The 25,910-nt window shown below is 41.7% G+C and overlaps 1 long non-coding RNA gene across 1 annotated transcript in view; it reads left to right on the forward strand.

Moving 5' to 3' along the window:
* Window positions 1-458: 458 nt before the first annotated feature.
* The window catches only part of LOC307189357, a 260,015-nt gene continuing 234,563 nt past the window's right edge, over window positions 459-25,910 (forward strand). Inside the window, exon 1 of the long non-coding RNA XR_013829165.1 lies at window positions 459-922. This is a non-coding gene — a long non-coding RNA (uncharacterized lncRNA). The remainder of the gene's footprint in view (window positions 923-25,910) is intronic.

Raw genomic sequence — 25,910 nt, forward strand, 5'->3', positions numbered from 1 at the left:
GGCTAGAACCCTAGGACAAATGGTGGAAGCAAAGCAATACAGACAAAATCTCACAACAGAGGCATACACATACACACTCACAAAAACAGGAAAAAATAATAAATCTTTCTCTGAAAGTCCACCTCCTCAATTTGGGATGATTCGTTGACTATTCAGGTGTTCCACAGATGCAGGGTACAGCAAGTTGATTGTGGAGCTTTAATCCGCTGCTCCTGAGGCTGCTGGGAGAGATTTCCCTTTCTCTTCTTTGTTCTCACAACTCCCAGCGGCTCAGCTTTGGATTGGGCCCCGCCTCTGCATGTAGGTCGCCGGAGGGCGTCTGTTCTTCGCTCAGACAGGACGGGGTTAAAGGAGCCGCTGATTCGTGGGCTCTGGCTCACTCTGGCGGAGGGGGGGTGGAGGGCGGGGCACGGAGGGCGGGGCGAGCCTGCGACGGCAGAGGCCGGCGTGACGTTGCACTAGCCTGAGGTGCGCCGCGCGTTCTTCCGGGGAAGTTGTCCCTGGATCCCGGGACGCTGGCAGTGGCGGGCTGCACAAGGTCCCCGGAAGGGGTGTGTGGAGAGTGACCTGTGCTCGCACACAGGCTTTTTGGTGGCGGCAGCAACAGCCTTAGCTATGCCCGACTCTGGGGTCCGCGCTTTTAGCCGTGGCTCGCGCCCGTCTCTGGAGCTCCTTTAAGCAGCGTTCTTAATCCCCTCTCCTCGCGCACCAGGAAACAAAGAGGGAAGAAAAAGTCTCTTGCCTCTTCGGCAGGTCCAGACTTTTCCCCGGACTCCCTCCCGGCCAGCCGTGGCGCACTAGCCCTTGCAGGCTGTGTTCACGCCGCCAACCCCAGTCCTCTCCCTGCGCTCCGACTGAAGCCCGAGCCTCAACTCCAGGCCCCGCCCGCCCCGGCGGGTGAGCCGACAAGCCTCTCGAGCTGGTGAGTGCTGGTAGGCCCTGATCCTCTGTGCGGGACTCTCTCCGCTTTGCCCCCCGCACCCCTGTTGCTGTGCTCTCCTCCGCGGCTCCGAAGCTTTCCCCCTCCGCCACCCGTAGTCTCCGCCCACGAAGGGGCTTCTAGTGTGTAGAAACCTTTCCTCCTTCACAGCTCCCTCCCACTGGTGCAGGTCCCGTCCCTATCGTTTTGTCTGTGTTTATTCTTTTTTCTTTTGCCCTACTTAGGTACGTGGGGGGTTTCTTGCGTTTTGGGAGGTCTGAGGTCTTCTGCCAGCGTTCAGTAGGTGTTCTGTAGGAGTTGTTCCACGTGTAGATGTATTTCTGATGTATCTGTGGGGAGGAAGGTGATCTCCGTGTCTTACTCTTCTGCCATCTTCCCGGAAGCCTTGAGAAATCTTTATAAATACATTTGAAGAAAAATAATGTGGGAGTGAAAACAGTTATTTATCACAGCATGTTTCATATTAAAATATCTGACAGACAGCTTATTTCCTTGGCAAACTCTAAGACTCCAGAAAAGGATTAGAAAGTCCTTTTTCCCAATGTCATTTGTCTAAAATACTAATTGTCAGAACACTCAGAAACCTCCTAGCTTGCCAAAGCTTTTTTTTTTTAAAAAAATTTGTAATCAGAAAAAAATACTGTAACATGCAAATCTGAATGCAAATTGTCTCCTATTTAATTACATTACGGGTGTAAATTACCCCCAATGCCAAACATTTCTGCCCTGGATTCCAGAACTCTGTGTTGCAATTACATCTTCCGGTGCTTCTTAAAATTTTGCAGTAGCAACACATGTATAATAGCGATAATTACGAAACCATTTGCAATGTGCTGCTTAATTTAAAATCTAGTCTCCTGATTCTATATTTGAAATGTAATATTCAACCCTGTCAAACTTTCATCAACACCTAAATCTAAATGCTTCTTCTGTTCGCAGTCTCAGGCATAAGAAGGGACAAAGTTGTCACGTGCGAAGACTGGGGCTCTGGGAATCAGTGACAGGATAGCATTGACATGGCAGATAGACTTAGACTTCCCTTGTCTTTAGGTTGTTCATCTGTCAAATGGGGGATAATATCTGACTTACCTAAAAAGAGACTACTTTTTAAAGGATAAATGAGATCTTGTACTAGTTAGGTGAAAAGTCTAAGTGGAGATATCAAGAGACCCAAGAGGAGAGTGACTAAAAGAGCGAAGAAGTTTATTTCTCTTTTCTGTACTGATCCTGGAGGGTAGGTGGACTGTTCTCTGCATAGTCACTTTGTGGGGAGTGGGAGAATGGTTCTAGGTTCCTTGCAACTTGTTTCTTTGCTGCATGATAAGGTACTACTCATCTGCATGGTCAGAATTGGGTTTCAAGGCAAATCCATCTTCTAACTCACAGGAAGAGGACAAAGTGACAGGCTCTTTTCAAGCCCAGGCCTGGAAGAGATGCACATCCCTTCTGCCTCTGTGCCACTGGCAGGAACAAAGTCACACAGATCAGGTAGCTGCCAGGGTTGCTGGCAAGTGCAGTCTCTGGCTGGGTATGCACAGGCTCAGCCACCACTCTGTTACTATGGAAGAAGGAGAGACTTTGGTGGATAAATAACACTCTCTACCACAGATATGACTGTTCGTGTGCTCCGACGGTGAAAGTAAACTAGTGCTATTTGAACGTCTAAGAGCTAGCTTGGTACCCACTTTGTTTTATGATCTCAATAGCTCTGCAAGATAGATACCATTATCGCACATAAGAAAATAGAGCTTCATAGATGTTTCACAATTTAGCAGAGTTCAAAGGGCTCATAGTGGCAGAGCTGGGGTTGGAAATACACCTATCTGATGCCAAAGCAAGGTGCTCTCTACCACATCATGGTTCCAAAAGTGAGATTTTAATGAACTGGTGCTGGGGGTGAGGGTGGAACCAGAGGGCACCATGCTTAGAATTCTCCTGGGATGGCATTCTGTTCTTCCTGAATGTTTCATCCATGACTCAGCTCCTATCCAAGTTCTATCTGCTGGACCACAGTGCAGTCTCTACCTCCTTGTGAAGACTTTGATTCCTCCCCTCTTCTCTAAGTTCCTCCAGCACTACAGTTGGTATGGCGGGATTTAGTGATTATCCTGGCTCCTATCGTTTTATATCAAACACGTGGATAAATCTTGTTCCTGCAGGGAAACTTTCAGCTTCTAAAGTCAAAGACTACTTCTTAATGCCACTTTATCTTCCCCCACTTCCAGCCGCTCAGTGTGTAGAACAATAGCAAGTAACAGTATGTGCTTTATAAGTAGACACATTGATTTAAACGAAATCAAAGAAAGCATCAGAGTTATGATTTCCTAAACTCAGAGGAAACAGGGTTTTGACCCTTGTCTTTTCCTTGCCTTTTGATTGGCAACTTGGTTAGGTTTCTTTAGTTTAGGTTTTAGCCCCCTGATCTTCTGGGGAGAATCCTTCTGTGACATTCACTTGGGAGTGTCTTCCTCAGGTCCAGAGTGTAGGTCAAGCAAAGTCAAAACCAACAACCAGGAATCATGGTCATCTCAGGTGTCTGGATTGCACTAATGACAACCGGCAGCAATGGAACTCCTGGCTTCTCTCCACACTTCCGCTTATCTCCCGTATTTATGAAGACAGTATACAGCTACAACTGTATAAAGTAAATTTTAATTGGGAATAGTGACAGGGATGATTATGTGTGCCAGCATTTTATATCCAGAGTCAATGGCCAATTGATGTTTGGTGATCAGATGGTAAACTTGGGGAAAAGTGAGGGGAGAAAAAATGAGAGAATTTTTTCCCATTGATCTCTTCTAATCAATATGTAGAAACTGTTGGAACTGTTTGGGATCCCAAAGGAAAATCCTTACCTTGAGGTGATGTCTATACCACACGCAGGGCACTACAGGTGCTCATTAATGTCATCAATTGCCCTTTTGATTTTTGCTTGCTGCTGAACTTGTTAGTCATGCATTATATCTACTTTAAGTGAATTTGCATAGCAGGGGAGAAAAGGGAAGAGAGGCCCTTTGGTGATGATGCTTGTTGGAGATAGCTGTCTGGAGTTGGAACCTCTATTTTCAAAGGAGGTCTAAGGGGAGAGGTCTTCCAGATTAGCGAGCTTTTTTTTTTTTTCCCCCAAGGAATCTGCTCCATTCTTGGATTGCAAGAACAATTGCAATGGGTCTGAATATGCATTGCCTCTGAAATCAAAGTGCAGCATTCAATATCTTGGCTTGAATTCCTTCTTGGCTTCTAACTCAGCTATTTTAGAAAAGTCTGCGTGGGTTCTTGTTAGACAGGTAGTAAAAATAGCAACTGTGTCACATGTCATTTTTCAAGTAAGCATTTATGTCACATTTTATATTTCCAAAGTGATTTGGAAGCACTCAAATTCCTTGTCAGCAACAATGCTTTTATGAGCCGTATTTGTGAAAGTATTTTAACTCTACTTTGGGAAAATGAGACAGGGAATTTTTAAACAGTATTTTAAAGTGTTAGTGAATAAGGAATTGGACTCCATTCCTAGACGCTTCATTTTTTTTTAATTAAAAAAATTTTTTTTTAAGACCCTACTTTTTGTTAGCCCCTGATTTGTAGTGGTCCATCTCACTGATGGAACTAAATGGTAAAGTCTGAACTTGAAAAGTTCTTTGAGAGATTAATTGAATCTAGGCATAAGTGCGACAAAAGGATTTTAAGTAGAAGGAAATTAGCTTGCTCTAAAAAGCCCTACCAAGGGGAGAATCCACATTGAGTTAAAATGAAGTATTTCCTTAAGTGGATGAATAAAAAGCTACTAAAAATGCCGGAGTATCTCTTGGGGTGATGCTACATACCTCATTAAAAATCACAATGTAGAAAAGCCATGCCCAGAAATACTGATACCTTTCTTTCCAGAATCTAATGAAAGGTCCAGAAATATTATGAGTTGTTTGTTATTTATCCCACTATTTCCCACACAGCTTATAATAATAATTCTCCTATAAGATAAATATTTTCTTTAGTGTACTGTTCTTCCGGTTCCACTTTGGTAATTGTTTACCATAATCTGGGATAACCTGTAGTTCTCACAATTAAAAATTTCCTCAATTCTTCCAGTGCCCTAGACTCTTTCTTTGCCTGGTACTGATTAGGTCCTAAAGTAAAGAAGAATCACATCACCAATCTTTGATTATTGGTAAGTTGAGCCCCATTACTGCTTATACAATTTCTTAGATGATTTTATCAATTTCATTTTCATAAACTGCCTCACAGAGATGTCTTCACCCATCCATCCATTCATTCATTCATTCAACTAGCTCGTTATCTTTCTTAGGGTTCTACAATGATTAAAATGCTGGGCTAAGAGCTGTGAGCTTTCTCCACAGGCCTCAGAGTGTAAAAGTGACTAGGTACAGAGCCTGCTACAGTTCAAAGCAACTGTTATCCCATTTCCACTTACAATGTGCCAGACTCTGTGGTCTTCCTTGGAAAATCAGAAACAAACAAGACCAGGCTTGTGTCTGGAGAAACCACAGTGGAGACAGACATTAAAATAATGGCAGGTGGAAGATTCTGCAGCTGGGAGCAATCATACAGGAAGGTCAATTCTATTATGTACATTTATGTACATTAGTTTCAATCCCCCAAATGACACTGTAAGCTCAGCATTGTTCTCATTTTACTTTTTTAACTTTAAAATTTTTGTTGGCGTATATTTGCTTTACAGTGTTGTGTTAGTTTCTACTGTACAGCAAAGTGAGTCAGCTATATGTATACATATATCCCCTCTTTTTTGGATTTCCTTCCCATTTAGGTCACCACAGAGCGCTGAGTAGAGTTCCCTGTGCTATACAGTAGGTTTTCATTAGTTATCTATTTTATACATAGTATCAATAGTGTATATATGTCAGTCCCAATCTCCCAATTCATCCCACCTCCCTACCCCGTTCTCATTTTATAGATTAAAAAAAATGAGGTTCCAAAAAGTGTGTTCCAGCTAGTAAACCAAAGAGCTGGAATTGAAAAACATGTTCTTTCCAGAAAACATGGTTTTTCATACTGATTCCTCAGGTCACACCAATCTGGGTAGTGCCATAGAATTAGTACGGCAGAAATAAAATAAAGGTGGTATTTTCCAGGTGCGTTCTTATGTGGCTGGAGCCGCAGCCTCTTTCTAAGTCCTTCTATCTGAATCAAACGATGTTATCAAATGTGGGAGTACGTGTTTGGGGGAGTGGATGTGGGGTGGGCTGGGAAGAAGTGTGTGGGGATTCTACCTGGTTTGTGAACTGCTACCTTCAGTTGTTCATATATTGGAGAATGTCCTTTCTTCTTCTGATGAGGTCATTTTTTTTTTTCATTGAAATGTCAAATTTTACTAAGGCAAACCAATTTTGTTAGTTGAGATGAGTTACATTGTGGAGAGGTGGCAAATTTTTATCGTTTGGAGTGTAGGTTTTTAAAAAATTAATTAAATTTTTATATCTTTATTGGAGTATAATTGTTTACAATGGTGTGTTAGTTTCTGCTGTACAACAAAGCGAATCAGCTATATGTACACATATATCCCCATATCCTCTCCCTCTTGAGCCTCCCTCCCACCCTCCCTATCCCACCCCTCTAGGTGGTCACAAAGCACCGAGCTGATCTCCCTGTGCTATGCGGCTGCTTCCCACTAGCTATCTATTTTACGTTTGGTGGAGTATATATGTCAATGCTATTCTCTCACTTCATCCCAGCTTTCCCTTCCCCCAGTGTGTCCTCAAGTCTGTTCTCTATGTCTGCGTCTTTATTCCTGCCCTGACGCTAGGTTTATCAATACTGTTTTTTTAGATTCCATATATGTGCGTTAGCATCCGGCATTTGTTTTTCGATGAGGTCATTTTGCCTTTTCACTTCTACAGTCTCTGTGCTGAGGTAGGTGGGTAGAAATACCCTATGCCTAAAAAAGAGAGTGGATATATGTATACGTATAACTGATTCACTTTGCTGTACTGCAGAAACTAACACAACATTGTAAATCAACTATACTCCTCTAAAAATTAAGTAAAAAAAAAAAAAAGAAATACCCTATGCCTGCAAGGGTGATGTAATCTGGCCAGACCCTCACGTTGCTTTGTACCCTTAGTTTTGTTCTGAAAATCTGGTGGTGCAGCCTTTTATCTGCTGCTTCTCTTGTTCCAGGTTAATGCTGTGTGCCTAAAAGTCACCAGGCTGGGAGATCATCTGAAAATAATAATAAGCTGAACAGTCCCTTGATTTGAGTAAACCCGGAAAACTGCAAGCCTTGTGCAGCTTGACTTCTCCCTTTCTCAATCTAGGGATGAGGAGTTGAGGGAGGAGAATGAGTCAATCAGAGTGAGGACAAATATATACCTATGCTTTGATATACCTGGGTTTATAGAGGACACAGCTTGGCTTCCATTCTGACACCCACTTCATTCGTTCAAAACCTACTTTTATTGGCTTGAGACTGTGAACTAAAGACAGTGAGTTGTAACAGAGTTTTTACATCTTTATACATACACGGATGGACCCTCAGTACTTGATCTTGACCTTCAGCTGCTTAAGATCCCTCTAGGATGATCTTCTGGCCAGTGACTCTGAAATAACTGAAACCAAAAGTGCTCCTTTATTTGCTCATGTCACCATCATTTCCTCCATCACCCTTGCTTAAAATCTGAGTGTCATATTTGATGCTTCACTTCCTGTTTTTTCTAATACAAAAACTGTCCTAGAGGCAAGATTTCTTCCTGGACCTCACTAAAGACATGTCTGTCAGTTAATATACATTTCCTCAGCATCAAGGCAGATTTGGGACGAGCGCACTGTGTACAAGGCAGTTCACCCTACAGTATCTGTGGAGGACGGAGAACCGTGTGCCAAATTCTAGTCTCCTCATGCAAAAGACAGCCTGAGTAATCAACTTACTGACATTCTTTTATATTTGCAGAGTTTGTTGTTTATTAGAAAAAAAACCCCACAAACTCTTCTTGATCTTAGCATGGCTTCTTCCATCTACGTGTTTGATCTCCATAGAATCCTAGCCGCTGGACATAAAAAATGTTGGAAAAGAAAGCTGTGGTTAGCTTCATCTTGCTTATTCCCCCAATCGTAGGTTCTTGGCACTAGAAAAAAGTAGATTCAAGGTAATCTGATCTCAGTTTATACACGAGAAGATGGAAAATTTGAACGATGTGTTCAAGGTTACTCACCTAGAAAACAGTTACTTTAAACATCCGAATAACTGTTTTCTAGTTCCAGAGGTGGACCTTTATGTTACACACCACGTTTTTGTCTTTTAAGTTGCCACGTGAGGGGCACAAAGTGTAGTATGTGACTGAAGAGTGTCTGCACGTATGCGGTGGGTAAAAGGCAGAAAGCAGGTGCTGAGTGTTTGGAATTCACATTCATCTATATGTCCATTCATCTATAGCCCATGTAAATACAGCCTCTAATACCAGTCTGCTCATTTGTAAAAAAGGGGAGGAGCCAGGTATTCTCAGTTTGCTTTTTGCGATAAATACCAGCTACACTATTGATGGCAATAAATACCATCAAATATTTATTGCATCAGCTCCGTGCCAAGTGCCATGGTAAGAACTGGAGAGGCAGCCTTGAGTAAAATCGAGTGCCAGTCCTAGTTCAAAGATTATTCCACATTCTCCTGTGTCAGACTTATTAAGAAAAGACAAATCTGAATTTGTAAAGAGCCTGATTTATTGAACAGAGCAATGAAAATTGAGAGCTGGAAGCAGTCTTCTTATATATTATTTAGACCAACCCTGTAAATTCAGAGATAAGGAAATGTGGCAGAGCAAAGTTCTGGCCTTCCAAAAGGTCCTTTGCTTCTTAGTATTTGAGCCCAAACTAGAATCCAGATTTCTTGGTTTCTTGTCACTACTCTTCCACCACATTCTGCTTAAATTCAGCTGAGAAAATAGCTGAATAGTTGTTCTCAGAAACTGAGAATCACATGGGAAAGTAAAAAACAAACAAACAAAAACAACAACAGCAACAAAAACCTATGCCTGGGCCCTGAGGCAGAGTTGGGTGTGGGCATGGACACAGTTTTTATTTTATTTAAATAAAATCACCAGGAAATTCGAATGCGCAGCTTATCTGAAGCACAATTGTACTAGGAGTTGTAAAGGATATAAAGATGGATAAGACATCTCTTAACCTCTACTGGCTCCATTCTTATGGGAGGAGGGAGATCCCCTTGACCTAGACTGCCTACACCGTGAATCTAAATAAAATGTCTTAATGTAAAATAGGACCACTCGTATTTTAATCTTCCAGTTGATTCAGTAGGGTTGAAACTTTTTCTTTTATTGCTGATTGTTTCTTAAATTTGAGTTAGAGCTTACCTATGTGCCTGTATTCTGTCTCAGTTTTAACAGCAGACTCAGATTTCAAAGAGAGAGTTTTTCTGTTTTCCACATGGATTTACTTTCTCTGATTTAATCATAACATTGGAACGTTGGATGGCTCTGGCTGTATATATTCTTACAAACAAATAAACACACGAAAACCACCATCTCCAAACTATGAGGAGGTGAAACCCTAAACATAATCAACAACAAAAACCTTATCTGCTTGTCCCACTCCAACTTAGATAATTCTTTAACTGTCCATTGGCTCTTTCTTCCTTGTAGATAGAGCATGAGTTGGGGTTTTGGGATTGAGATGAGGGGTTACTTGCCTCATTGTAGGACTGTGTCCCACGCATGAAGGAGTGAGCTCCCTTTCCTTGTCATCAACATCTTGGCTCGTTCCATTCACACTGAGCTTTCTCTCTTTTTTTTTTTTTTTTTTTTTTTTTTTGCTGTACGCGGGCCTCTCACTGCTGTGGCCTCTCCCGTTGCGGAGCACAGGCTCCGGACGCGCAGGCTAGCGGCCATGGCTCACGGGCCCAGCCGCTCCGCGGCATGTGAGATCTTCCCGGACCGGGGCACGAACCCGTGTCCCCTGCATCAGCAGGTGGACTCTCAACCACTGCGCCACCAGGGAAGCCCCTGAGCTTTCTCTTTACCACCCAGTTTCAGACTCATAACCAGCTGCCTTCTGTCTTTTCAGTACACCTCCATAGTTTACATAATTTTACTGATCTGCCACTAAGCAAAACCAGGGCCAAAAATCTTACTTACAAACCGTCACAATTTAGGAAAAAAACCGTATAAAATATGTAAGCATTTGCTGTGCTGGTTTCATTAGTTTCTAGGTTAACTGCACATCTTAAAATTAAGTCTAGTTGACTTATTTAAGACAAAGCCAGCTTGTGCGGTTCAGTGGTTAAGTCTATGCTATTCAGAGTTTCTTAACAACTCTGCATGTGGTTTGCTATTCCTGAATGGCATGGTTTGTGAAGTCAAGAGCAGAACCTTACTCAGAAACAGTTCTCTGACTGGCTCGGTGGTGATGCCTGAAATTGCACCAGGAAAGATTATTTTTTAAGATTTTTTCTCTCACTCTTGTGGCCTTCTCCCGTTGCGGAGCACAGGCTCCGGACGCGCAGGCTCAACGGCCATGGCTCACGGGCCCAGCCGCTCTGCGGCATGTGGGATCTTCCCGGACCGGGGCACGAACCCGTGTCCCCTGCATTGGCAGGCGGACTCTCAGCCACTGCGCCACCAGGAAAGCCCTAGGAAAGATTATTTACTTTGGGTCTTCAAAAGCCTGCTACTGGAATAGAGGACTTCAGTTAGCTTTAGCATCTTATTAATAGAAAATATTATTAAAGGAAAATAATGGGAGTTTGTGATGATGTAAAATAACTGAATGAAACGGCGGTGAGAGATACGCTGATTTTTTGGAGATATAATGTCAGTGAGTGTTTTAACAGAGTTGGGAATGCATTGGCTGGGGAAGAAAGAGGTGACAAAAGACTTTGGAAACCGGGCAACAGGCTTGAAACGCTAAAAATTAGGAATCTTCTTACAGATGCCACGATAAATATTGAGTCAATTTCAAGGCTGAACTAATTTAAAATAATACTTTAAAAATTATTTAAAAATATTTATGTGGGGCTTCCCTGGTGGCGCAGTGGTTGAGAGTCCGCCTGTTGATGCAGGGGTTGCTGGTTCGTGCCCCGGTCCGGGAAGATCCCACATGCCGCAGAGCGGCTGGGCCCGTGAGCCATGGCCGCTGAGCCTGCGCGTCCGGAGCCTGTGTACCGCAACGGGAGAGGCCACAACAGTGAGAGGCCCGCATACCACAAAAAAAAAAAAAAAAAAAATTTATGTGGTATTTCCCCATAATAATCCTTTCCAAATGTGTAACTATTTATAATTTACAAATAACTCGCCTCATCATTTTATTTGGTCCTTCTACCCTCTCTGCGGTAAAAGTGTTGCTGTTTCATAGATAAAGAGACTAAGCCTCAGAGGCCAGAATTGACTTATTAAGTGATAAACCTGAGCCTACTCTCTCCTAAACTGGGGCCAGTGCTTTCCTCACTAGGCGGCACTCTGGGCTGCTTTGTGCGTAGTCACTGTGTGCTAATCACCTTGTAGTACCCATCAGGTTGGAAGGTTCTGTGGACGGGCTAGGCCCTGAGGCCCAAGCCTCTTTCTGAGAGGTTCTGATTTAATTTTTCTGAGGTTTGGCTTGGGCATCAACATAATTAAAAAAAAAATCTCTGGGTGATTTTGATATGCACCCAGGGTGTAGAAGAGCTAGTCCATAGTAATGACTCTCAGTGTGCCGGGGATGGGGGTGGCATGGGGTGCATGCCAGTGAGCATGTGTGTGAATGTGTGTGTATTCATGCCCATTAGAATCACCTGCAGGACTTTTAAACACTCTAAACAAGTCTCTCTTCCCGGTGTGTATCAGAGAGATCTTTGTTTGTTAGAATGTGATGGGGGAGGGGTGGGGAAGCAGGAGAAAGTGTGTTATAGATATTTTTATTAAAAAATATCTCTAGGTGGTTTTGTTAACTGCGTGGCTTCTGCATTATAAAAATACTTCTCAGGTTGTACGAATGTGATGTACCCAATGACTAATCAACAAGCTGACTGAGTTTGTTCACACGCCCTCGCGCTCAAAGCTGGTAGAGTTGTCCATCATAAGAGCTGAGGAAATGAGGCTGCAGAGAGGAAAACTGTCCTTTGTCAGGGGCAGAACTAGCAACAGAGTGAATCCTGCAGGAAGACTCGACCGACTTGACTTCAAGGACAAACTTTCAGGAACTCAGGGGAGGCCATTGTTCTTGTCAAGTCATTCCAGTTACCAAAGGATTGGTTCAGTCATTCCCGCAATAATATTTATGACATGTCCAATATCTGCCTGGCACCTAGCTAGACACTGAAGATGAAGTGGTGAGCAGAATAGATGGATGGTAACTTGTGGTTCCAGAAAGCTCAAGTCTTATGGATGGAATGTTTCAGAGGGCACCTGAGTGCTTGTGGCCGGCTTCCAGAGCATCTCAGCACCTAAAGCTGCCGCATCGAGGTGGAGCTTGGCTGGTTAGGGTCAAAAGAGCTAGTGACTAGGTTAGCGAAACGACGCCAGTCATAGGGGCACCAGCAGCCAGGAATGTGAGACAGTGGGATTGAACTGCACCACCCAGCTAAGAAAACATTTTCATGGCTGGCTTGGCCAGTTTGCTCTTTTAGCTCAGCGCCAAGGAGACTGATTTAAATATGCAGAGAGTTCCCTCTAATGGGCAGATGGCATTATTGCATGCCAGAAGCCAGGAGCAGCCCTAGGACCAGGTGGAAAGGGAGAGGTGACATTCAGCTTATCTTTCTCAATATTTCCTGCAGTGTCCGTGCATATTTGGTGCTCGATAAATGTTCTGGTAGAAATTTATGGATAAAGATGCTTATTGCAGCATTACTTGGAATTTATTTAAAAATAAAAATGACAAACACATTCAAATGTAGAAGGATAGGTAAGTAAATAATATTATTTCCATGGTATGGCCACATAGTCAATAAAATTATACTTTCAGGGATTTTCAAATTCACTGTGAAAGATTTATCATATTATGGTGAATTTAAAAAAGGAAGCTGTTTAGAATTTGGTCTAATCTGTGCAAAATAGGTATAGAAAAGAATATTGGGAGGAAATACTGAAAAAATGTTAACAGTAGATGTGTAATTTCCTGTAGCTCTATTTTTTATTCTCTATAATGAGAATATGTTACTTCTACAGTCAGAAAAATAGCTAACTAAATTCCATGAGATAATCATCCCGCTTCCATTTTTCAAGGCTTTTAGAATCCCCTGTTGCATATAGGATGAAAAATAAATTGCTTTGTTTAGCAAATTAGACCAGGCTCAATAACTACCATTTAGCTTCACCTTTCTTCAGTCTTTTCTTTATTCACACCCCATATTCCAGCCACATTAAATTTCTGAATACAGCTTGTCTTGGAAAAAACCTTGTTTAAAAAAACACATACTCAATTGTAGAAAATTTGAAAAACTCTTCAAAGCATAAGAAATCAAAAGTAACCATCAGGGGACATCCCTGGTGGCACAGTGGTTAAGAATCCGCCTACCAATGCAGGGGACATGGGTTCGAGCCCTGGTCCGGGAAGATCCCACATGCTGCAGAGCAACTAAGCCTGTGCCCCACGACTACTGAGCCCTCGTGCCACAACTACTGAAGCCCGTGTGCCTAGAACCCTTGCTCCTCAACAAGAAAAGCCACCTCAATGAGAAGCTGGTGGGCACTGCAACAAAGTGTAGCCCCTGCTCATGGCAACGAGAGAAAGCCCGCGCACAGCAACAAAAACCCAACGCAGCCAAAAATAAATAAATAAATAAAGAAAGAAAGAAAGAAAGAAAGAAATAAAAGAAGAAAAACCCAGGACAGCCACTATCAATATTTGTCAATTTCCTTTCTTCTTCTATATAAAAAAGTATTTGCATATTTAGAGTCATATATTTTACATAAAACATAATTGGCCACATATACAATTGGCCACAAATGTAACAATTCTGTACATTTCTTCTTTCAGTCAATAAGCATGTTTTCTGATGGCATTAAAATTTGTTGAAAAAATTTTTTGCTTATAGTATTGCATCATGATACTCTGCGTGACAATCTCATTGACTCCCTTGAATTTTAATATTTATATCCAGCCCAGACTTTTCTTCTTTGCTTAATACTTTCATATTAACTATCAATTTGGCATATGCATTCATTGGTATTCCATATGTAACATGCCCCAGACTGGACCCCAAACTGCTTCTCCTTCATTCTTCCCAATTTAGTAAATTGAATATCTCCATTGACTAAGTTGCTCCTGATAGGAACTTGGAAGGTATACTTGATGTCTTTACTTCCTGTAGTGTGTTGCACTCTGTCACTGCAAAGATGTTCAAGTCCTAACCCCTGGTACCTGTGAAGTGACTTTTTTTTGGAAATAGCTTCTTTACTGATGTAACCAAGTTAAGATGAGGTCATAATGGATGAGTGTGGCCCTCAATCCAATAACTGGTGTCTTTATAAGGGAAAAGAGCTGGAGCTTTGGACACAGAGACACAAAAGAGATACAGAGGGAAGAAAGCCGTGTGAAAATAGAGACAGAGAATGAAGCGATGCATTTACAAACTGAGAAATGCCAAGGACTGCTGGGAGCCATCAGAAGCTAAGAAGAGGAAAAAGCCTTTCCTAGAGCCTTTGGGGGGAGCATAGCCCTGTTGACACGTTGATTTTGCACTTCTAGCCTCCGGAACGGTGAAAGAACAAATTTCTTGTTTTAAGCCATCAAGTTTGTGGCAATTTGTTGGCATGGCAGCCCTGGGAAACGAATACACTTCCCTTCCTTCCATGGAACCAAATGAAGTAGGTTTAGATTTTTTGTCCCCGCCCAACCCCGACCCCCATCTTGTCTGTCTCTTTTACACCACTGCAATCGCCTCATAATGACCCTTGACTCCAGTCACACTCCTTACAGCAGCCCTAGTGAGCTTTTTATTTTCTCTTTTTTTTTTTTTTGGATTTTTCCCATTTTATTTTTTTATTTTTAAAACATCTTTACTGGAGTATAATTGCTTTATAATGGTGTGTTAGCTTCAGCTGAATAACAAAGTGAATCAGCTATACATATACATACATATCCATATCTCCTCCCTCTTGCGTCTCCCTCCCACCTTCCCTATCCCACCCCTCTAGGTGGTCACAGAGCACGGAGCTGATCTCCCTGTGCTATGCAGCTGCTTCCCACTAGCTATCTATTTTACATTTGGTACTATATATATGTCCCTACCGCTCTCTCACTTTGTCCCAGCTTACCCTTCCCCCTCCCCGTGTCCTCAAGTCCATTCTCTACATCTGCGTCTTTATTCCTGTCCTGCCCCTAGGTTCTTCAGAACCTTTTTTTTTTTTTTGATTCCATATATATGTGTTAGCATACAGTATTTGTTTTTCTATTTCTGACTTCCTTCACTCTTTATGACAGACTCTAGGTCCATCCACCTCACTACAAATAACTCAATTTCGTTTCTTTTTACGGCTGAGTAATGTTCCATTGTATATATGTGCCACATCTTCTTAATCCATTCATCTGCCGATGGACACGTAGGTTGCTTCCGTGTCCTGGCTATTGTAAAGAGAGCTGCAATGAACATTTTGGTACATGTCTCTTTTTGAATTATGGTTTTCTCAGGGTATATGCCCAGTAGTGGGATTGCTGGGTCATATGGTAGTTCTATTTTTAGTTTTTTAAGGAACCTCCATCCTGTTCTCCATAGTGGCTGTATCAATTTACATTCCCACCAACAGTGCAAGAGGGTTTCCTTTTCTCCACACCCTCTCCAGCATTTATTGTTTGTAGATTTTTTGATGATGACCATTCTGACTGGTGTGAGGTGATACCTCATTGTAGCTTTGATTTGCATTTCTCTGATGATTAGTGATGTTGATCATTCTTTCATGTGTTTGTTGGCAATCTGTATATCTTCTTTGGAGACATGTCTATTTAGGTCTTCCGCCCATTTTTGGATTGGGTTGTTTGTTTTTTTGTTATTGAGCTGCATGAGCTGCTTGTATAATTTGGAGATTAATCCTTTGTCAGTTGCTTCATCTGCAAATGTTTTCTCCCATTTTCAGGGTTGTCTTTCAGTCTTGTTTATGTTTTCCTTTGCTGTGCAAAAACTTTTAAGTTCATTAGGTCCCTTTTGTTTATTTTTGTTTTTATTTCCATTTCTCCAGGAGGTGGGTCAAAAAGGATCTTGCTGTGATTCATGTCATAGAGTCTTCTGCTATGTTTTCCTCTAAGAGTTTTATAGTGTTTGGCCTTACATTTAAGTCTTTAATCCATTTTGAGTGTTTTTTTTGTGTATGGTGTTAGGGAGTGTTCTAATTTCATTCTTTTACATGTAGCTGTCCAGTTTTCCAGCACCATTTACTGAAGAGGCTGTCTTTTCTCTATTTATATTCTTGCTTCCTTTATCAAAAATAAGATGAGCATATGTGTGTGGGTTCTATCCTGTTCCATTGATCTATATTTCTGTTTTTGTGCCAGTACCATACTGTCTTGATTACTGTAGCTTTGTAGTATAGTCTGAAGTCCGGGAGCCTGATTCCTACAGCTCTGTTTTTCTTCTCAAGATTGCTTTGGCTATTCAGGGTCTTTTGTGTTTTCACAAACTGTGAAATTTTTTGTTCTAGTTCTATGAAAAATGCCCTTGGTAGTTTGACAAGGATTGCATTGAATCTGTAGATTGCTTTGGGTAGTATAGTCATTTTCACAATGTTGATTCTTCCAGTCTAACAACATGGTATATCTCTCTATCTGTTTGCATCATCTTTAATTTCTTTCATCAGTGTCTTATAATTTTCTGCATAGAGGTCTTTTGTCTCCTTAGGTAGGTTTATTCCTAGGTATTTTATTCTTTTTGTTGCAGTGTTAAATGGGAGTGTTTCCTTAATTTCTCTTTAAGATTTTTCATCATTAGTGTATAGGAATGCAAGAGATTTCTGTGCATTAATTTTGTATCCTGCTACTTCACCAAATTCATTGATTAGCTCTAGGAGTTTTCTGGTAACATCTTTAGGACTCTCTCTATGTAGTATTATGCCATTTGCAAACAGTGACAACTTTACTTCTTCTTTTCCGATTTGTATGCCTTTTATTTCTTTTTCTTCTCTGATTGCTGTGGCTAAAACTTCCGAAACTATGTTGAATAATGCTGGTGAGAATGGGCAACCTTGTCTTGTTCCTGATCTTAGTGGAAATGGTTTCAGTTTTTCACCATTGAGAACGACGTTGGCTGTGGGTTGTCATATATGGCCTTTCTTATGTTGAGGTAAGTTCCCTCTATGCCTGCTTTCTGGAGGGTTTTTTAAATCATAAATTGGTGTTGAATTTTGTCAAAAGCTTTTTCTGCATCTGAGATTATCCTTTGGTTTTTATCCTTCAGTTTGTTACTATGGTGTATCACATTGATTGATATAAGTATATTGAAGAATCTTAGCATTCCTGGGATAAACCCCACTTGATGATGGTGTATGATCCTTTTAAAGTGCTGTTGGATTCTGTTTGCTAGTATTTTGTTGAAGATTTTTGCACCTATGTTCAGCAGTGATATTAACCTGTAGTTTTCTTTTTTTGTGACATCTTTGTCTGGTTTCAGTATCAGGGTGATGGTGGCCTTGTGGAATGAGTTTGGGAGTGTTCCTCCCTCTGCTATATTTTGGAAGACTTTGAGAAGGATAGGTGTTAGCTCTTGTCTAAATGCTTGATAGAATTCGCCTGTGAAGCCATCTGGTCCTGAGCCTTTGTGTGTTGGAAGATTTTTAATCACAGTTTCAATTTCAGTGCTTGTGATTGGTCTGTTCATATTTTCTGTTTCTTCCTGGTTCAGTCTCAGAAGGTTGTGCATGTATAATAATTTGTCCATTTCTTCCAGGTTGTCCATTTTATTGGCATGTAGTTGCTTGTAGTTATGTCTCATGATCCTTTGTATTTCTGCAGTGTCAGTTATTCTCCTTTTTCATTTCTAACTCTATTGATTTGAGTTTTCTCCCTTTTTTTCTTGATGAGTCTGGCTAATGGTTTATCAATTTTGTTTATCATCTCAAAGAGCCAGCTTTTAGTTTTATTGATATTTGTTATTTCCTTCATTTCTTTTTCATTTATTTCAGGTCAGATCTTTATGATTTCTTTCCTTCTGCTAACTTTGGGTTTTTTTGTTCTTCTTTCTCTAATTGTTTTAGGTGTAAGGTTAGGTTGTTTATTTGAGATGTTTCTTATTTCTTGAGGTAGGATTGTATTGTGATAAAGTTCCCTCTTAGAACTGCTTTTGCTACATCTTGTAGGTTTTTGGTCATCGTGTTTTCATTGTCATTTGTTTCTAGGTATTTTTTGATTTCCTCTTTGATTTCTTCAGTGATCTCTTGGTTATTTAGTAGTGTATTGTTTAACCTCCATGTATTTGCATTTTTTATAGTTTTTTCCTATAATTGATATCTAGTCTCATAGCATTGTGGTTGGAAAAGATGCTTGATATGATTTCAATTTTCTTTAATTTACCAAGGCTTGCTTTGTGACCCAAGATATGATCTATCCTGGAGAATGTTCCATGAGCACTTGAGAAGAAAGTGTAATCTGCTGTTTTTGGATGGAATGTCCTATAAATATCAATTAAGTCCATCTTGTTTAATGTATCATTTAAAGCTTGTGTTTCCTTATGTATTTTCATTTTGGATGATCTGTCCATTGGTGAAAGTGGGGTGTTAAAGTCTCCTACTATGATTGTGTTACTGTCGATTTCCCTTTTTGTGGCTGTTAGCATTTGCCTTATGTATTGAGGTGCTCGTATGTTGTGTGCATATTCACAATTGTTATATCTTCTTATTGGATTGATCCCTTGATCATTATGCAGTGTCCTTCTTTGTCTCTTGTAATAGTCTTTGTTTTAAAGTCTATTTTGTCTGATATGAGAATTGCTACTCCAGCTTTCTTTTGATTTACATTTGCATGGAATATTTTTTCCATCCCCTCTCTTTCAGTCTGTATGTGTCCCTAGGTCTGAAGTGGGTCTCTTGTAGACAGCATATACACGGGTTTTGTTTTTGTATCCATTCAGCCAGTCTATGTCTTTTGGTTGGAGCATTTAATATATTTACATTTAAGGTAGTTTTCCATATGTATGTTCCTATTACCTTTTTCTTAATTGTTTTGGGTTTGTTATTGTAAGTCTTTTCCTTGTCTTGTGTTTCCTGCCTAGCGAAGTTCCTTTACCATTTGCTGTAGAGCCGCTTTGGTGGTGCTGAATTGTCTTAGCTTTTGCTTGTCTGTAAAGGTTTTAATTTCTCTGTTGAATCTGAATGAGAACCTTGCTGGGTAGAGTAATCTTGGTTGTAGGTTTTCTCCTTTCACCACTTTAAATATGTCCTGCCTCTCCCTTCTGGCTTGCAGAGTTTCTGCTGGAAGATCAGCTGTTAACCTTATGGGGATTCCCTTGTGTGTTATTTGTTGTTTTTCCCTTGCTGCTTTTAATATTTTTTCTTTGTATTTAATTTTTGATAGTTTGATTAATATGTGTCTTGGTGTGTTTTTCCTTGGATTTATCCTGTATGGGGCTCTCTGCACTTCCTGGACTTGATTGACTATTTCCTTACCCATATTATGGAAGTTTTCAACTATAATCTCTTCAAATATTTTCTCAGTCCCTTTTTTTCTCTTCTTCTTCTGGGACCCCTATAGTTCGAATGTTGGTGCATTTAACGTTGCCCAGAGGTCTGTGAGACTGTCCTCAATTCTTTTCATTCTTTTTTCTTTATTCTGCTCTGCAGTAGTTATTTCCACTATTTTTTCTTCCAGGTCACTTATTCGTTCTTCTGCCTCAGTTATTCTGCTTGATTCCGTCTAGAGAATTTTAAATTTCATTTATTGTGTTGTTCATCATTGTTTGTTTGTACTTTAGTTCTTCTAGGTCCTTGTTAAACGTTTCTTGTATTTTCTCCATTCTATTTCCAAGATTTTGGATCATGTTTACTATCATTAGTCTGAATTCTTTTTCAGGTAGACTGCCTACTTCCTCTTCATTTGTTTGTTCTGGAGGGTTTTTACCTTGCTCCTTTATCTGCTGCGTATTTCTCTGTCTTCTCATTTTGCTTAATTTACTGTGTTTGGGGTCTCCTTTTCACAGGCTGCAGGTTCGTAGTTTCCATTGTTTTTAGTTTCTGCCCCCAGTTGGTGAGGTTGGTTCAGTGGGTTGTGTAGACTTCCTGGTAGAGGGGACTGGTACCTGTGTTCTGGTGGATGAGGCTGGATCTTGTCTTTCTGGTGAGCAGCACCACGTCTGGTGGTGTGTTTTGGGGTGTCTGTGAACTTATTATGATTTAGGCAGCCTCTCTGCTAATGGGTGGGTTTGTGTTCCTGTCTTGCTAGTTGTTTGGCATAGGGTGTTCAGCACTATAGCTTTCTGGTCATTGAATGGAATTGGGTCTTAGCATTGAGAAGGAGATCTCTGGGAGAGATTTCGCCATTTGATATTATGTGGGGCTGGGAGGTCTCTGGTGAAACAATGTCCTGAAGTTGGCTCTCCCACCTCAGAGGCTCAGGCCTGACATTTGGCCAGAGCACCAAGACCCTGTCAGCCACACGGCTCAGAAGGAAAGGAAGAAAAAGAAATAAAGAAAAAATAAAATAAAGTTATTAAAATAGAAAACAATTATTAAAAATAAAAAAGTAATAAAAGAGAGAAAGAAAGAAGAGAGCAACCAAAGTGTAAAACAAATCCACCAATGATAGCAAGCACTAAAAAGTATACTAAAAAAAAAAAAAAAAATACACAACAAAAATGACAGTCAGAGCCCTAGGACAAATGGCAAAAGTAAAGCTATACAGACAAAAACACACAAAGAAGCATACACATACACACTCACAAAAAGAGAAAAACAAAAGAAAAAAAATATAAAAAAATAACAAAAGGAAGAGAGCAACCAAATCAATAAACAATCTACCAATTTTAATAAGCTCTAAATACTAAACTAGATAAGCATAAAACCAGAAACAAGTTAGATGCAGAAAGCAAACCCCGAGTTTACAGCTGCTCCCAAAGTCCCCCACCTCAATTTTGGGATGATTCATTGTCTCTTGAGGTATTCCACAAATACAGGTACATCAAGTTGATTGTTGAGAGTTAATCTGCTGCTCCTGAGGCTGCATGGAGAGGTTTCCCCTTCTCTTCTTTGTTTGCACAGCTCCTGGGGCTCAGCTTTGGATTTGGCCCCGCCTCTGCGTGTAGGTCACCTGAGGGCGTCTTTTGGGAAACCTGAGGTCTTCTGCCAGCATTCAGTAGGTGTTCTGTAGGAGTTGTTGCACGTGTAGATGTAGTTTTGTTGTATTTGTGGGGAGGAAGGTGATCTCCACGTCTTACTCCTCCGCCGTTTTGAAGGCGCCCCGCAGTGAGCTTTTAACAATGCTCAGGGTAACAATGTCTTTCCCTCACCAGGACATTTAATGGCTTCTTTATTTCACCCAGGAGGATACAAGCATCCCATAAGACTCCAAGTGCTTCTCCCCTTGTTCTCTCCCTAGTTGCACTGACTGCCATTCTCCCTGCTTCTCATCATACAGCAGCCACATGGACCTTCTTTCAGTTCTGCAAATGCCTTAATCTCCTGCCCCCTTTAGGGCCTTTGCACATCCTTTTTCCCTCCTCCTCCCCTTCCTGGTTAACTCCTAACTCCTGCTCATCCCTCTGGCCTCAGAGAGGCCTCTCTGGCCCCTTCATGTCAATTAGATTCCTATTACCGTGTCCACAGCATTCGACACTTGTCCTCCACAGCTTTACACCAATTTGTGTTACACCCTTATTTTTGTGTTAGTTGGTCTATGGACCGTCTCCCCACTGCCCTAGCATCCTTCCTCTTTATTTCCATTGCACATTCCTTATACACAATACATGCTTTTTAATTAAATATTGAATGAAATATGTTCCTTCTGGCTGTGCCTCAAGTTTATCCAGAGTGCTCACTGACACCTGTTCTCCAGGTTTAGATGAACTTGACTGTGAGCAGGAACGGATTAGGTCAAGCCTGACCACTCAGCGGTGGTCAGTGGCTTAGAGTGAGGGCTTTGGAATCCACTGCACTTGGATTTGAATCCCACTCCACTATTCATAAGTGACCAAGGGCAAATGTGCCCCTCATTGGTAAATTGAGGGTAATAGCACCTACCTCCCAGAGTTGTTGTCAGGAGTAGATGAGGGAGCAGGTGCTCACACTAAGTACTCAGTATAACGAAACTGCTTTTATTTTCCTCATCTTCATCATCAGTATCCTCATCACTAGGACGGTGCTTTCATGTTTGGAGTTTTGCAAATGTCCCAGGGTGATCCCTTGTGATAAGTAAGGGTATGCTGTACCTACCGGAACTGTTTCACTCTTCCTTCCTTCCTTCCTTCCTTCCTTCCTTCCTTCCTTCCTTTCTGATTTTTATTGGATTCTAGTTGATTTACAATGTTGTGTTAGTTTCAGGGGTTCAGCAGCATGAATCAGTTATACATATACGTATATCCACTCTTGTTTAGAATCTTTTCCCATATAGGCCATTGCAGAGTATTGAGTAGAGTTCCCTGTGCTCTACAATAGGTCCTTGTGAGTTACCTATTTTATATATCGTAGTATATATATGTCAGTCCCAATCTTCCAATTTATCCCTCTCCCATCCTTATCCACCCCCCGTAACTATAAGTTTATTTTCTACATCTGTAACTCTATTTCTTACCTGAACTGTTTTCTGACGATGCCACACCTTTAGACACAATGCTTTGCCCACTTCCCCACCCCCTCCCCCACCCCTGGCCCTGGCCCTGGTGCAGAGACAGACTTTGCACAGAGGTTTTCCTGACTCTTCCCGGTCTTGTGTTGCCGCCCAGGCCCAGTGGGTGTCATGCTTTAGTCTACACATGTGAGAGTGGGAACCCCAGTGAGAAACTGGTGATGGGAAAAAGTGGGTGTCTGGGAAGAGATAGAAAGGACAGGGTCGGGGTGGAGGCCAGATGAGGAGGAATTAAATCCAGCCTTAGGCTCTGTAAAAATTTCCTGCAGAGAAAGGAGCCATTCAACAAATGGTTCCCAGAATGACACCCTGGGCTAACTTCCTGGAGAAATAGACTAGGGGACCAGCAATGAATAAAAAGCGGCTCCCAGGCAGGTATCTGCATATCACTTCCTTCCTTTTCACATTTCACGTTCACATTTAAAGCTTCCATTCCAAAGACCCATAAAACAACAGTCACCACCAGTAATGATTTCCTGCAGCCCCCCTGGAAAGCATTAGAAAAATGTTTCCCTTTAATAGGCTATTTGGGGAAGACAAAAATCAATAATTTGTACGCAGACATTTTGCAGATGTGAATTTATATTGTCCAAATACTCCTGGTTACTACCCATCTCCTCTAAAAAATGGCCACATAGTAATGTTGCATTTTGTCAAGACATATTGGCTTGCACTTCTGAATGTGCATACAATGTGTGCATACAATGAAAGAAATGCTTGTGGTAAGAGATACCTTGCAAAGGCTTTTTATATGGTCTCAGTTGCATCTTGCTGCCTTTGGCTCCTGCAAATAAATTCCAAATGTGATTTACAAATGGAATATCGAATAGAATATTTTTTTATAAAGACAATGACAAATTAAACCAGTACCTAATGTGGATAGCTCTAGATCTAACTGAGGCTTGACTGATGGGTCTGCAGTAAGAGATGCTATATTTCAAGGATCTGGAGATTGAGATATAAACAGAAAATGAGTTTTCTAAGAATGCTCTCTTCCATCAAGTTGTGAGTTGCTTTGAATAATTAAATTCATTAGTGGCCTGCCATCCTTCCACAACCTGTAGACATGGGTTCCGCTTTTCCCCATCTTTGAATACATTCTTCTAATGATATTCCATCTATTATCAGAAGGGGGACCCCTCCCAGGGCCCGAGAGTGGGCTCTTGTCTAACACTCAAATGAATTGTCCAGAGACACACACACTGACAAAGCAAAAGACTTTATTGGGAAGGGGCACCTGGGTGGAGAGCAGCAGGGTAAGGGAACCCAGGAGAACTGCTCTGCCATGTGGCTCGCAGTCTTAGGTTTTATGGTAATAGGGTTAGTTTCTGGATTGTCTCTGGCCAATCATCTTGCCTGTGCCCATATTTGGTCTGATTCAAGGCCCTTCCTGGTGGCGCGTGCATCTCTCAGTCAAGATGGTTTTCAAGGGACTTCCCTGGTGGTGCAGTGGTTGAGAATCTATCTGTCAGTGCAGGGGACACGGGTTCGAGCCCTGGTCTGGGAAGATCCCACATGCTGCGGAGCAACTAAGCCCATGCGCCAGAACTACTGAACCTGAGCTCTAGAGCCCATGAGCCACAACTACTGAGCCCTCATGGTCTAGGGTCCGCCTGCCGCAACTGCTGACCCCGCGTGCTGCAACTACTGAAGCCCACGTGCCTAGAGCCCTTGCTCCACAACGAAGAGTAGCCCGCCTCCCACCGCTGCACCTAAAGAAAGCCTGCACGCAGCAACGAAGACCCAACGCAGACAAAAATAAATTTAAAAAAAAAAGATGGTTTTCAGTGGGAGAGTTCCTGGGAGGTTGGTGGGACATATGGGCTAGCGTCTTCTCCCTCCTGTTGGCCCCTCCCAAATTCTCCCAGTTACTTTTACAAGACATATTATGGGCTGGCATCTCCTCCCTCCTTTCCGCCTCTCCCGAGTTCTCCCAGTTAGTTTTCAGCGGCAGCACTGTGTTCCTTATCAGGAAGGGACCTCGTGTTGTGAGACAGCTCACGCAAGCTGTTCACATTGTGCCTGGCCAAGGAGGGTGGTTTCAGTCAACAGTTCCCTCACACAACCGTTTTCATATCACTTGCTATTATTTTCTATTTATTTATTTATTTTAAAAAATTTGATTCAATTTTTAAAGCTTACATTCTATTTACAGTTATTACAAAATATTCACTATATTCCCCATGTTGACTAGCCAGTGTGTGTTTTTTTTTTTTAAAGAAGAGAGACTAGTGGCAAGTGGAAGGAGGGTTTGGAAACTCAGAGCCCCTCAGAGGTGGGGCAATTCTGTTACTGGTTATGACGAGGATCTCCTTATTGGTAAACTCAGGGTTTTTCTTTTTTTTTTTTTCCGACCACGCCATGCCGGATCTTAGTTCCCCAGCCGGGGATCAAACCCAGGTCCCCTCTAGTGGAAGCGCAGAGCCCTAACCACTGGACCGCCAGGGAATTCCCAACTAGCCAGTGAAGACATTGAAGGTCACTGGAAAGTAAAAGTGACTTTGGAAGAGGTAGAGGTAACACAGTGTGCCATGATCAGCTACCTGTGCTCTTTTCCAGACCAGCTTAACATGTTTTGACTTTTTCATGTATTTGGCAAGCAGCATGGTCAATGGACTGTGCCTGGAATTCAGAGTAACACAGTCTGGTGTTCAAATCCTGGCTCCACTTACCTTGAAAACTTGGCTAAGCTACCTAACATCTCAGCCTCAGTTCCTCATCCATTAAATGGCAAAAAATACCACTTACCCTACAGAGTTGTTGCGAGAATTCAATGAGATAATTCCTGTCAGCCCCTTGGTCTGGTGCCTCCTCTGGCAGGTGCTTGGTCTATGTTAGCCTCCCTCTCCCCCTCTTTTGGAAATAGGGTCTGGAGGAAACTGACTGATAATTGGGACATCAAAGAAATATAACAGCAAAAGAGGTGCTGTCAGTGGTGGTACTAAGCATACTGTTTGGGTGATTTCATTCATTACAGCATCAACAAGTCTTTACACATCAGAGCTGGGAGACAATTAATCTAGTCCACTTCACAGACGTTAGACTAGCACCTAAAATGACCTCTAATAGTGTCAGTGTCGTCTTCATTTGCTGTGCGGACACAAAATGAGTACTGCAGTCCTTGCCATTGGGGAGGGCTCCCCCAGCTTTCCCGTAACATCTCAGAAGCTTGGCACTTGCAACCAGACTTTCTCAGCAGTAGTAGAGAGTCAAGTGTATTTGTTGGAGTGAGCAGTGGGTTTGGGATCAG

The sequence above is a fragment of the Stenella coeruleoalba genome (genome assembly GCF_951394435.1).
Source record: "Stenella coeruleoalba genome assembly, chromosome: 7".
NCBI lineage: Eukaryota > Metazoa > Chordata > Mammalia > Artiodactyla > Delphinidae > Stenella > Stenella coeruleoalba.